We start from the raw sequence: 13,578 nt of genomic DNA, 5'->3' as shown, positions 1-13,578 counted from the left end.
CCTGCTATCAACCTGTTTCTTTATGTCATAATAATTCTGAACATGAATCCTTGTGACAGCACCTTAAACAATATGATTCCATGTTTGGATTTTTTCATAAAAGGCGGCGTTTTTATCAAAAACTGATATTTGATCCCAAATTTTTGTCAAATTATAAGAAGACCGGGTGATTAAATTGGTTTATTTGTTTTTTTGGTTTCATTTATTTTATTTTTACTTCTTGATTACTCTTGTCGAAACAAATGTGTTAAGAAATTGTTTGAAAGTTTTCAGCTCATGAAATCTGATATCGGTTATTGTGTTATAGTTGGTTTAGCTGGTATGATCTCATTTCAAGTCTTTTCAAGAAAATCATGAAAATTAGAAAAATAAGAAAATTACAAAAATATGTCTGTCTTATTTTGTTTTATTTAATTGTTTAAAAAAAAAATTACTTTGGTTGATCTTTCTATCAAAGTTGATTGTTTTTTCAAGACTGATTTCTTGCAACGGAAGCATATGAAGTATCTGAGATTCAAATTGAATGATGCTGTCAAAAAGGGGAGATGATAGATTATTGGATGCAGAAGCTAAAGTTGCTGATCACTGAAGTTGCTGATTATGTTCTAGAAAAGATTCTGAAGATCTTGAAAGCATCAATCTAATGGCAAGATTGTTGGGTCATAAATTGGTTAAACTGAGGCATATCAAAAGGCCACGACATGATCAAGACTAAAGTGATGTAAATGAAGACGAGTTGAAGAACTACATTGGTGTAATACTGAAATCCCTATGAATTTCAGTTAGGCTGGTCTGAAGTGAAATAAACAAGAACGAAGATACAAACCAAGGGGGAGATTGTTGGGTCCATATTTGGTGGTTTGTACTTAGTTATATGTTTATTGGGTTTAGTATTGGGCTTGGGTTAAGGTTGTTATGTAAACCGAGAACACTAAGGTGTTCTCGTTGGGCTTTGGGCTTTACTTGGGCTTGGTTGTTAGTTTCCCTATAAATAGATCTTATTGTATAGGGTTTGAAGGCGGTTCACGAGAGCAGAAAGTGAGCAGAACTAGAGAGGTTATTCATTATTAGTATTATTAAGTATTGTAAGTGCTTAAGCACCCGACGTATTCAATAATATACGTGTGTTTTGAAGCAACTTTGTGCTCGTTTACTTGTTATTTCTAGTGTTCTTGAATCATCGAGCATTGGTATTCCGCACCAATACTCGTTGATTCAAGAACACAAGAAATAACAAGTAAACGAACACAAAGTTGCTTCAAAACACACATATTATTGAATACGTCGGGTGCTTAAGCACTTACAATACTTAATAATACTAATAATGAACAACCTCTCTAGTTCTGCTCACTTTCTGCTCTCGTGAACCGCCTTCAAACCCTATACAATAAGATCTATTTATAGGGAAACTAACAACCAAGCCCAAGTAAAGCCCTAAGCCCACCGAGAACACCTTAGTGTTCTCGGTTTACATAATAACCTTAACCCAAGCCAAATACTAAACCCAATAAACATATAACTAAGTACAAACCACCAAATATGAACCCAATAGGTTATATGCAAGTGTGGTGACGCTTTTTTATTTATTGGTTGGTTGAGAGCCGCATTCTTTCGTGAGTTGTTGGTAGAGTGCACCTGAGTTTGAGGCTTACGTTTGAATTGGATGGCACAGATGATGACTCAAGACACACGACCACTGCTTTTTATTAGGGGGAGTCTGTTCCATTTTTCATTATTTATTTTGTTTTTGTCTTTTTCCTTTCTCAAATTGAGGACAATATGAGATTTAAGTGTGGGGATAGGGAATTGATGTATTAAATATACTAATAAATAACAAAAATAAAATTAAAGAAATGTTTACAAGAAATTGATTAAAAACGGTAAAAGATTTTTAAATTTTGTCCCTTGAGTCATTCAAGTCAGTGATTTCACCACCTTTGAGTTGGACCAGGAACTTAGGTATCGGCTTATCTTGCTAGTTAGTTGATCGGGCTAGTCGTTGCGAGACCATTTGCGGTTTTCCCATTGTTAGCTAGGTTACATTTATAAGTTGAGTTATTTTTCCTTAGTATTGAATTACCACTCCTCTCCTAGGTTTGTAATTAACTCGAGCCTTAGTGAGATCTGTAACTTAGACATGGACCAAGTGATGAGTTATTAGGGTATGTAGATTAAAAACCATTAATTAAAAGCTATCTAGACATTGTTAGGGTTTTCTGGTAAAACTGACCGTTAGGATCCAGTTTCCTTGATCTCACCTATGTTAGCTCATCTTTTGAACCCTGGTTTCAACTACATGTTATCACCCTGTCATCTTACAACCATTAAGTCATCTTACATGGGTGGTTCACTTTCTTATATTCGTTAGTTCTGTTAAGTTTCACGTTAGTTAAGTTAAATTAGTTAAGTTAGTTTTAAATAAATAAGATAAAGACATATATTTTTTAAGCAGGACTTAGATTAGGATTAATTCTCATAGCCATTCTCACGTGTCTTTCTGCTCGATATCTGGACATCCATTAGACTGTGCTACTACGTGATCGGTACACTTGCCGTTTGTTGAAAGTTTATTTAGAATTGTTTGATTTTATAAATTTGAGACTTAGTATTGAATTGCGAAAATTAGTTATTAATATTTATATATAACTTTTCACACATCAATATCTTCATTTTCTTGGAATTTTCTTTTATAAAGATTGCTAATAAGAGTTTTTCGTTTCATCTTCTAAGCTCCCTAATTTGAAAAAAATAAAAATTAAACCATGAAACCATAATCAATTCCAGTTTACATATAAACTTTAAATCCCTAATTAATTCCTATTTACATTTTTCAAATATCCAATAAACCATAATCAATCATTTAAATATTCAATTGCCTGTAAACAATTCCAAATTAACAATTTATATAAACAAATTAAACAATTTCAATTTTAGATATAAGTCAAGTAGAAGTCTCATAGTGGAGGAGGGATCGAAGGATCATTGACCATCGGTTTCTCGGATGCAGCATGAAGGATTGATAACCTGAGGAGGGCCAAATGGGGTCGTGCCAGCCTGGGGTGGATAGTGGCCGAATGAAACTTTGTTTTCTTGTTAATTTTTGGCCTAAACCAAGCATCCAAGCATAAATGAATAGCGTCCAAGCTTTAAACTTTGATTACGCTTAATTGGTTTTAGTTTCTAATTTGGTTGGTCTTTAAAAAAGAAGGGTATGTTTTAGGGGTATCGAAATACAAAACCACAAAAAAAAAAAGAAATTGCACTACTGACGAAAAGTTGAAAAGTAACGAAGGCTATCCTTGGTTACTCAATACATTCGTCTTTAGGGTTGGTGGTTCTTTAGTTAACCAAATGACCACTGAAAAGGAAGGTAAATTATGAATTCTTTGATTTCATCAAGGTGTTTTAAATGAATAAATGATTGATCTCTAGTGTTATGTAAAATGAAAATAAAGTACTTTAGGAGTTAGTCAGTTAGTGTTAGGAGTTAGCTAGATAGTAGTATATACGTTTAGGAGTTAATAAAAATAGAATGTTATATTGGATAGTTGACTAGATTACATAGAAGTACAGATAAAAATGTTATATTCTTAGTTACAGTTTTTTAGTAGGTAAGGGTTAACTTTCAAGTCTCGATCGATAAATAGACACGAAATAAAAAATATAACTTAAAAACCTGATTACAACTCTCAAATTCTGACTTGGTTTTACTCTTGATAGACCCTAAATTGGTTGCATCTCATCTTGAAAATCCCTAACTCGATTGCCTCTATTTATAATGTTAACTCTAACTTAGCTAACTTAACAACCCAACTTCATCATTAAGCAACCCATTTAATAACCCTTTTAAATTTTGGGCCGGGCCCTATTATCGGGCCAAACAATAATTGAGCCAACAATCACCCCCAATTGTTATACCAGACTCACTCCCCAATTTTCGACATGAACTAGACGGGTCTTCAACTTCACGCTTGTCATTCTTTTCTTGATTCTCCCAAGAAATTTCTTGATCTCTTGTAGTGTTCTATGGGCTCCACTTGGCTTGAACAAACACTTGTTTCTTTTGATAATTAAACGTTTTACCTTGGGCTTGAATGTCTTCATTGACGCGCTTTTTAACTTCTTGAACACTTTTCTTTGGAAAATGAAGTTTGGAACATAGATCTTCGATTTGAATCTAACTTGTAATCAACTTGTATTTTTTAGACTAATTCTTTAAAGATCCTGACTTGTAAATTTTTCATTATAATGATAGCTCGTTTACCGGGACTTGTTATCTTGAGGATAATCTTGTACAATCGGTTATTGGTCCTTGTCACTGTCATCAAAAGCTGACATGTATCATCATTAATGGTTTCCAAATCATGTTCAATGTGAATCTCACGTCCACCTTTTGTTGCTAGAAAAAGACATATGATATTGCATTGTAAGCTTGGGATCTGGTAGACATCGATCAAGAAGCACTGCTCCCCTGTTTTTTCCTTAATTAAGATTGACCTTTTTCAAGAATATCAATACAAGATACATCTCCGAACTTCACCTTTCCCGTGAGTTGTTCATTCAATTCATATGAATACGCTTTATTACTCGTCATCTTTCTCCATGATTCGATGCTTCGTTGTCGAGATACCAAATATCTTTTTCCATCGACGCGGTTTAGAAACGCTTTGGAATCACCCCGCCTTCATTCAGAAAAATCATTTCTTGAAAACCTCTTATCATAAATAAAGCTGGATCCAGACTCTCGTTTTGGTCAACTTTGCTTTTTCCTTATCGCCTTCTTTTTTCATACGTTCCGGGCACATAGACTCAAAGTGATCGAATTCATCACCTTGGTAACACAAAACCTTTTATCTATCCTTTCTTCCCCTTTGACGATCATTGGTTCTTCTTTGATCCATCTGACTAGACCCACGATCTTGGCCATCTCGGTTTTTACAACCATCTTGGTCCTCATTGTGCCAGTATTTGCCTTGCCCTTTGTACATATTCCGGTTTTGATAAAAAGGTTCATTTATGTAAAACATTGACTTACCTTGGTTGTCAGTTTGGGTCTCCTTGTGTTGTATACACTCTCCGTATGCCATTAGATGTCCCACGACAATGTTAAACTCAATGGTTTCAAATCAACTGTTTTCTCAATTGAGGCTGTCACACCCCGCCTAATAATAGAACATGTGGAGGTGCAACAACATTTGTACCATAGCTTAAAACACACTAAATTGTTATAGTGAAAGCAACTAATTAATTTATTAATATCAGAGTACAAAAGTGTTCAAAAAACAAAACAAATCCAAAGAAAATACATCAATCTCCAACAAATGTCTCGCATCTTCAATAATCACATATAGCTACCTACGATATGCATAGAAAAGATATATTATTTCAACATAAAGTTGAGCAAGTAATTGTTTGGTTTTAACAAGATTATCAAAGTCATAAATTTTAATCAACATAGCGTTCTGTTGGTTATTTGCGGCTATCTTTAAAGAAATTAACAAAGTTCAATTTAGTATTTTCGAAATCAATAAATTTTAATCGTTAATACCCTTTAATGTCTCCAAGACAATTAATGATTAAAATATAGAACCCAACGTTTCATTCAAATAGAATTTAGGTGACCTTTATCCTACTATTCAAATTAACAAGGTAGTCAACGTTTGACAATTGCAACCCTTTGCAACTTCTAGTTTTATGGGATCGGTTAAACATCATATGTTTTGTTGGCATGTGTAATCCCATCAACACCTATGAACGCCATGTGTTGTGACCCTATACACATGGTTTCCAAATCAAGTAGTCCTACTTACACACACGTGTGAGTTTACACATACAAGTGGTTAGGTGACCCTTACCCACACATCAGTGACTTAAGTGTTGTATAAAAGGATATTGTTTAACTTGTTTTTTTAAAAGGGATTTATGTTTTCTAAATTCTAGATTGGAAAACTATGTATTTTGCATTTGCATGCATTCAAATGTATGGTACTTTATTTAAAAACCCATTTTCAAAGTTCCTTTTAATAAAACCCATTTTATTTTGAAATCACTAACCTTTAATAAAACCAATTTTATTACCTAATGATTTCTAAGGAACCCATTTTATGCAAGTTGTTGATACTAAGTTTGTTAATTATCCTTATCCAAATAAGATAAAACGAAATATAAATCAACCATGCAAGCATAAATAAACAACCACAAGTTTATAACCATAGCCACCTAAGATGACAACACTTGTTGACCGAAACAAGTGTGCCAAAAGGTCTCTCCTAAGGGACGAGAATGACACAAGGCATGTGTCGGTGAACTCCCACTTGATCCCGGATCCATATGCTTCAAGTGTCCACCTTGTGTTGTGAGTCTTCCACTTTATTTGGACTTCCAATTGGGCTCCAACTTCAGCTCCTTGCTTCCATGGGCCTCCATGTTTGGGCTAAGGTCTTTGGACTAGAATCCCATCTTGGACTATGAAGTCCATTAAGGCCCAAAACCAAAACCGTAACTTTGTTGCTTCTTCTTTTACAAAAAACTGTATCCAAATACATTTTTTCTCTAGTAAAAGAAACACAACTAATCTACTTATTTTTACAAACCAATATGAATGAATAAATAGATTACAAACCCAAATAGAATAATATTACAACCAAATTGAATATTGAATAAATCACAACACAAACACACATCCAAACACAAGGTCATGGCTAGGTTATGAACATCCAAATGCACATCCAAATATGCAAGTATTACATGTATAAAATGGTTCCCCAAAATAAAATGGTTCCTCAAACTTTCGGCCAAGGATAAGAAAACCAAAAGTTTTAGGTTTTGTCCAAACAAAACAACCAATCGTCCAAATGACTTAATTCTTCAAGATTATCACATGCATGTAAAGTATAACCTTGAAGAACCAAGGGATAACCAAAAGCCCCAAAATTTCGGCCATATGGTGAACCACACCATAAAACCCGAAAATATTTTAGATCTATTGATGCATGTATCCGTTTAAGCGGCTCTTGATGCCATTGTTGGGCTTTAACAAGATTATAAGAGTCATATATAACCATTTATATGAAAAACGCAGTGGATTAGTTAGTTTAAAATCTTGTTATATTGATTAATAAAAGACCCATTTTATAAGCAATACCCAAACCCCGGATCCAAATACGAATTACATGCATACCAAAACCAACATCCATAGTGGGTTTATGTAATACAACCTTTCAAGATGCAAGAAAGTGAAGGAGATGATGATTTGGACAACTAGCCTTCAATGGAGAAGAGCCTCAAGCTTTTATACCCTCCAATTGTATGCTAGGATTTGTACTTAGAAACCCTCTTTGTTCTTGTTCTTCCTTGGCCGAAATTAGGAAGAGAAAAGAGAGAGAGATTGCATCTTATGTGTGAGAGAGAAGGTGAGAGTGTATAATAAATCATCCACCAACAACAACTCTTGCATGTCTTTGTAAATAACATGCAAGGTTTTGGCCCACTTTTGGTTTCCCTCCAACAAATTCAAAATGTCAAGTATTATCATTTGTTACTTATGTAATATTGACTAGCAAGGTTTTGTAACAAGTATTATGTAACATGTCTTTTTATGTTTGTTGTTTAACCAATTTAAACAACAACATAAATACTTTCTCTCAAAATATAAATTAACCATATAATTTATATATTACACAAGTGAAAATATCTAGAAACTCAAATTTACTTATGTTCACAAATCACAAGGATTCCATGCAGTAAAATTTGAGGGTGGGTCAGTCCAATATTTATATCCCATAAATATCTATGAATCTTGGTAGCAAACCCTTGCTCTATATTCATGCCTTATGAATGACCACCAATCCAAGTTCATAATAGTCTTACCTTCATACTTGTTTCCACAAATATGAACGACTACGGACATTTAGAATAATTAACTTATCACGGATTTAAACATGCTAAAATGGAACATAACTCAAATGTCGTAATCATAAACCATAATCATATGAATGAGTCAAAATAACAATCGTTCTGATATCCAAATACAAAATAGATCAAATCCAATCACTAGAATATCGAAGTCCTAAGGTGCAAGTATGACCCTCATGCTTCGGCATTTCTAGGAGCTTCGTGAATGGATCCGCAATGTTTTGATCAGTGTGAACTTTGCGAATACATATCTTTCCCTTTTCAACTTCATCCCTTATGTAGTTGAATCTAGGCTCAATGTGCCTAGTCTTTTGATGTGCACGAGGTTCCTTGATTTGAGCAATCGCACCTTCGTTGTCACAAAAGATTTCTAGAGGGTCCGAAATGGTACGGACTACCCCTAGATCGGCAATGAACTTTCTGATCCACGCAGTTTCTTGACCTGCCAATGAGGTGGCGATGTATTCCGATTCAGTGGTGGACAAGGCTACCATGTCTTGTTTTGCGCTCTTCTAAGAGACAGCACCACCATTTAGAACGAAAATATATCCCGATTGTGATCGAGAATTAAATCGATCAGTTTGGAAACCCGCATCAGTGTAACCCTTTACAACGAGTTCCTCCTCACTAGAGCCATATATAAGAAACATATCCTTAGTCCTCCTAAGGTATTTCAATATGCTCTTAACTGCCATCCAATGGCTAGTTGTTTGTATCTACTTGTCATGCTCAAAGCGCATGACACATCCGGTCTGGTGCATATCATGTGGCATACATGATGGATCCTATAGCAGATGCGTATGAGATTACACTCAATTTTTCTTGCTCATCCTTTGAGCTTGGACATTTAGAAACACTCAACATTGTTCCCCTTTGAATAGGTACCAAACCTTTCTTAGAGTTTTCCATCTTGAACCTCTTCAAGATTTTGTCAATGTATGCACTTTGATTCAAACCTATCAACCGCCTTGATCTATCCCTATAGATACTTATTCCCACAATATAGGAGGCTTCACCAAGATCTTTGATGGAAAAAAAAACTCCCAAACCAGGCTTTTACACCTTCCATGGTTGGAATGTCATTCCCAAACAAAAGTATGTCATCAACATACAATACTAGGAAAGTAATGATGCTCCCACTAGCTTTCTTATACACACAAGCCTCATCAGCGTTTTAGATGAATCCAAATTTCTTAACCTCATCATCAAAACGGTGATTTCAACTCCTAAATGCTTGTTTCAATCTATAGATTGATTTATTTAACTTGCATACTTTATTAGGATGTTGTGGATCGACAAAACCTTCAGGCTGAACAATATAGACATCTTCTTCAAGATGTCCATTTAGAAAAGCAGTTTTGACATCCATTTTCCAAATCTCATAGTCATAATATGCGGCTATGGCAAATAATATCCTAATAGACTTTAGCATCACCACGGACGAGAAAGTTTCATCATAATCAACCCCTTGAGTTTGAGTGAAACCCTTTGCTACGAGTCTAGCTTTAAAGTATCCATGTTTCCATGCATATCAGTTTTCTTCTTGAAAACCCACTTACTTCCAACCAGTTTGGAATTAAGAGGTGGAGCAACCAGGTCTCATACTTGGTTGTCATGCATGGATTGCATCTCAACGTTCATGGCTTCCAGCCATTTATCACAATCAGATTGTGACATTGCGTCTCGGTATGTGGTTGGTTCGTCGGAATCCACCACATAGCTTCCATCCATGAAAAATCCATATCTTTCAGGTGGGGTGCTAATTCTACCAGATTTGCGAACGTTTTGTGTGGCTGATCAACCAATTGATCATTATCAGCAACCTCTTGTTGATCGCTAGTGTCAACCAAACGTGTATCGGCTTGTGGTTCTCGATCCACCTCGAGTTCCATAGTTCTATCAGTTCCTTCCTTAAGGAACCTTCTTTCCAAGAACTTAGTCTTGCAAGCTATAAACACTTTATGCTCATTTGGATTGTAGGAGTAATATCCCATCGAATCTTCGGGATATAGTACAAAGGTACACTTAGTGGATCGGCTTTCAAGTTTGTCTAGGGTGTAGATCTTAACATAAGCCTCACAGCCCCATACCATTAAATATGACAGTGATGGAACCCTTCCATGCCATATTTCAAAAGGTGTCCTGTCCACTTTCTTGGTTGGTGTCGTATTTAAAATGCGGGCAGCAGAGATCATTGCGAAACCCCAAAATGATAGAGGTAATGTGCTTCTAGCCATCATGGATCGAACCATATCCAATAAAGTTCGATTCCTCCTTTTAGACACACCATTATGTTGTGGTGTTCCAGGTGGAGTAAGTTGTGAGACAATCCCACAACTCCTAAGATGTTCTAGAAACGCATCATTGAGGTATTCACCTCCTCTATCGAAACGTAACACTTTGATTGTTTTGTTGAGTTGATTTTGTACTTCATTTGGAAGACTTTGAACATTTCAAAGGCTTCATTTTTGTGTCTTAACAAGAACACATACCCATAGCGACTATAATCGTCGGTAAAGATAATGAAGTATCTTTCACCATTCCTTTTCATCGTCCTAAAAGGACCACATACATCCGAATGTATGATACCTAATAAGTCTTTCGCCCTTTCATTAGTTCCACTAAATGGTTCTTTGGTCATTTTTCCCAATAAACAAGATTCGCATTCATCAAATGAATCATCACTTGGTTTCAAAAGACCATTCTTTTGAAGTGTATGAATGCGATCCTTGTTTATGTGACCAAGGCGACAATGCCAAAGAAAAGTTTTACTCAAATCCAATTTGAGTCTTTTGGTGCTAGCTTGGTACAATGAGTTATCAATGGATGTATTATCATGAACCAATTCATAAATGCCATTAAACGGCATTTCTTTAAAATAAAAGACATCATTCATGAATACATAAAAACCATTGTTTACAAACTTGAAATCATAACCAAATTGTCTTAATACAGAAATAGAGATAATATTCCTAGTCAAACTAGGAGAATACAGAATGCTTTTCAAAAAAACTTCCAAACCATTTGGAAGCTTCAAAACATAATCTACTTGGGCTTGGACGTCAACCTTTGCTCCATTGCCCATGAAGAGACTTATATTTCCTTTCTTGAAATCATTTCTTTTTTTGAACCCCTGCAATGAATTGCAGATATGAGTTCCACATTCGGTATCCAATACCCATGTATCAGAAGAAACAATATTAAGATCAATATGGATTATGAAAGTTGTACCTGAGGTTTGCCCCGCATCCCTCTTAGCTTTCAACTCTTTGAGATAGGTCGAACAGTTTCTCATCTAGTGACCTATCTCCCCACAACCAAAGCACGGATCCTCAGCGCTAACCTTTAGCTTCTTGGGTTTTGGTTCCGCCTTTGCCTTTCCCTTGAACCCCTTCTTGACTTGCCCCTTACCCACGGAAACCTTTGCCTTTGGTTCCGAGTGATGCCTTTTCTTCAAGCCACCCTCATTGATCGTAAGAATAGGTAAAACCTTTTTACCCATGCCGACTTCAGCTGCCTTAAGCATTGCGTGAAGCTCACCAATGCTTTTGTCCCATCCGTTCATGTTGTAGTACATGACGAATGTCTCAAACCTTTTAATTAGGCGTTCAGAATCAAATCCGTGGCTCACTCTTTTGAGAAAGGACAGTTAAGCCGTTCAAGCTGATCAATGTGGCTTTTCATCTTAAGCACACAAGATGACACGAACTGGGTTTCTTCCATATGACATGCATGAAGTGCTCGAACCGTTTCGAAGCGCTCCACCCTTGCTTGAGTAAGGAACATTTCCTTAAGCTGGGTTATCATGTCATACGCCCCATGATTCTCGAAATCCTTTTGGATCTCATGAATCATTGTTCCCAACATGAGGCAAGAAACTTGAACCGAATCCTCGGTGTATTTTAGCCAATCCGCATAGGCATCCAAGTTGTTAACATCGGGTTCATCGGGAATAGGATAATTTAAAATATAGGACTTCTTCTCTTGCTTGAGAACAATTCTCAAGTTTCGATACCAGTACATAAAGTTGTTAAAGTTTAGACGATCCTTGTCCAGAATGGATCTAAGTGATAGATTATACCCATGAGGGATAATAGCGTTCTGTTGGTTGTTTGCGGCCATCTATAAAGAACTAACAAAGTTCAATTTAGTATTTTCAAAATCAATAAATTTTAATCGTTAATACCCTTTAATGTCTCCAAGACAATTAATGATTATAATCTGGAACCCAACGTTTCATTCAAATAGAAGTTAGGTGACCTTTATCCTACCATTCAAATTAACAAGGTAGTTAACTGCCACACCCTCAAAATCCACTAACGGAGTTTTACCGTCAGAGAGTGTGAACTAACAGGATCATAATCATTAGTTATAATCAAACACCATGTTTAAAGTTTTCAACCCAACAAGACATTAAGTCTTAAATAAAAATGCGAAAGCGTAAATTGTAAACCAAAAAGTTTGTGCCACACAGGACGACTTAAAAACCCAAGTTATTAAGATAAAAATTAAAAGACGTTTTCATGCGATGGTGTTTAGCGAATGCATGTTCCTATACCGCGCGCCCGCCTCGGCTACCTGAGAATAACATACTAAAAGTGTCAACACAGGGTTGGTGAGTTCACAATTTTATATAAATAAAGTGTTTGCGTTTGCGTTTGCGTTTCCAGATAGTGTTAAGTCAATTATATATCAATAGGTAGCTAACCTATCAAGCATGTATTACTAAGTGTTCGACACCGAAGCTGACTGTTTATTAATTGCCTTGCCACCATGTCAACCACGACCATGGTAATGTGTTAGCCAAGATTACACCCACTCGACCTACAGTCGAGTTTAGAGTTGGGTGGAGTTTGTCAAACCCAGTAGTACTACTCAACAGTGACTCGCTATTATCCAAATATTAACCGGATCGATGTTATAAAGGGCTTTAGTTGGTTTGTTTGCCACTCAGCCTTACAAGTGATATATAAAAACTAAACAAAATCTACAGCTTTGGAGTATGTTATCTCCCCCAAATAAAAGCGTTTAAAAAGAGTAAAATGGGGACGTGAAACTGACTGTTTGCGAAGATAACCAAAAAGATCCGAGAAGGGTGTGCGTCACAGAAAAATCCTCACTAGTGCTCTAAAACAAAAACGAGATTTTCTAAGTATTGGACAACGAGTGAGTCCCTAGACTCGACACATACAACTTATGCATGAGATGCGTTTCGTGTTTCATTTGTGAAATAAGTGCGACTCGACAAACACATTGGTGATAAGTTACACATGTTAACAACTACTTAAGTGTCAAGTATTAGCATCGTTCATTACTATCAAATATCCCCCACAAGGGCAATTTAATCAAAACATAGCAAACATCGATCAGTTATGAACTTTTCATGATAATTCAAGTAATTCAGCAGCTAAATTGTCCAGGCAGATTTTTACTCGACAAGATTACTCTATTTAATAAATTCTAACATGCCAAATAAATCACCAAAAATCATCACAGAAGCACACGTGAGTTAAGTTTCTAAACCTATTTTTATTATATTTTTATCATATATGGTTTTATCACAAAGATCAAAACATCACAACAAACACACAGCAATCATTATCATGCGCAACAGAATGTTTTTTGTTATTCCCGTTAAATGACAAGATTGTCATATGAATGAGT

The sequence above is a fragment of the Bidens hawaiensis genome, unplaced genomic scaffold (assembly GCF_021521415.1).
Source record: "Bidens hawaiensis isolate Kalapana, Puna unplaced genomic scaffold, B.hawaiensis_p1.1 tig00025095_1, whole genome shotgun sequence".
Taxonomy (NCBI): Eukaryota; Viridiplantae; Streptophyta; class Magnoliopsida; order Asterales; family Asteraceae; genus Bidens; species Bidens hawaiensis.
The sequence above is the reverse complement of the archived record's forward strand: the minus strand, read 5'-3'. Positions refer to the sequence as shown.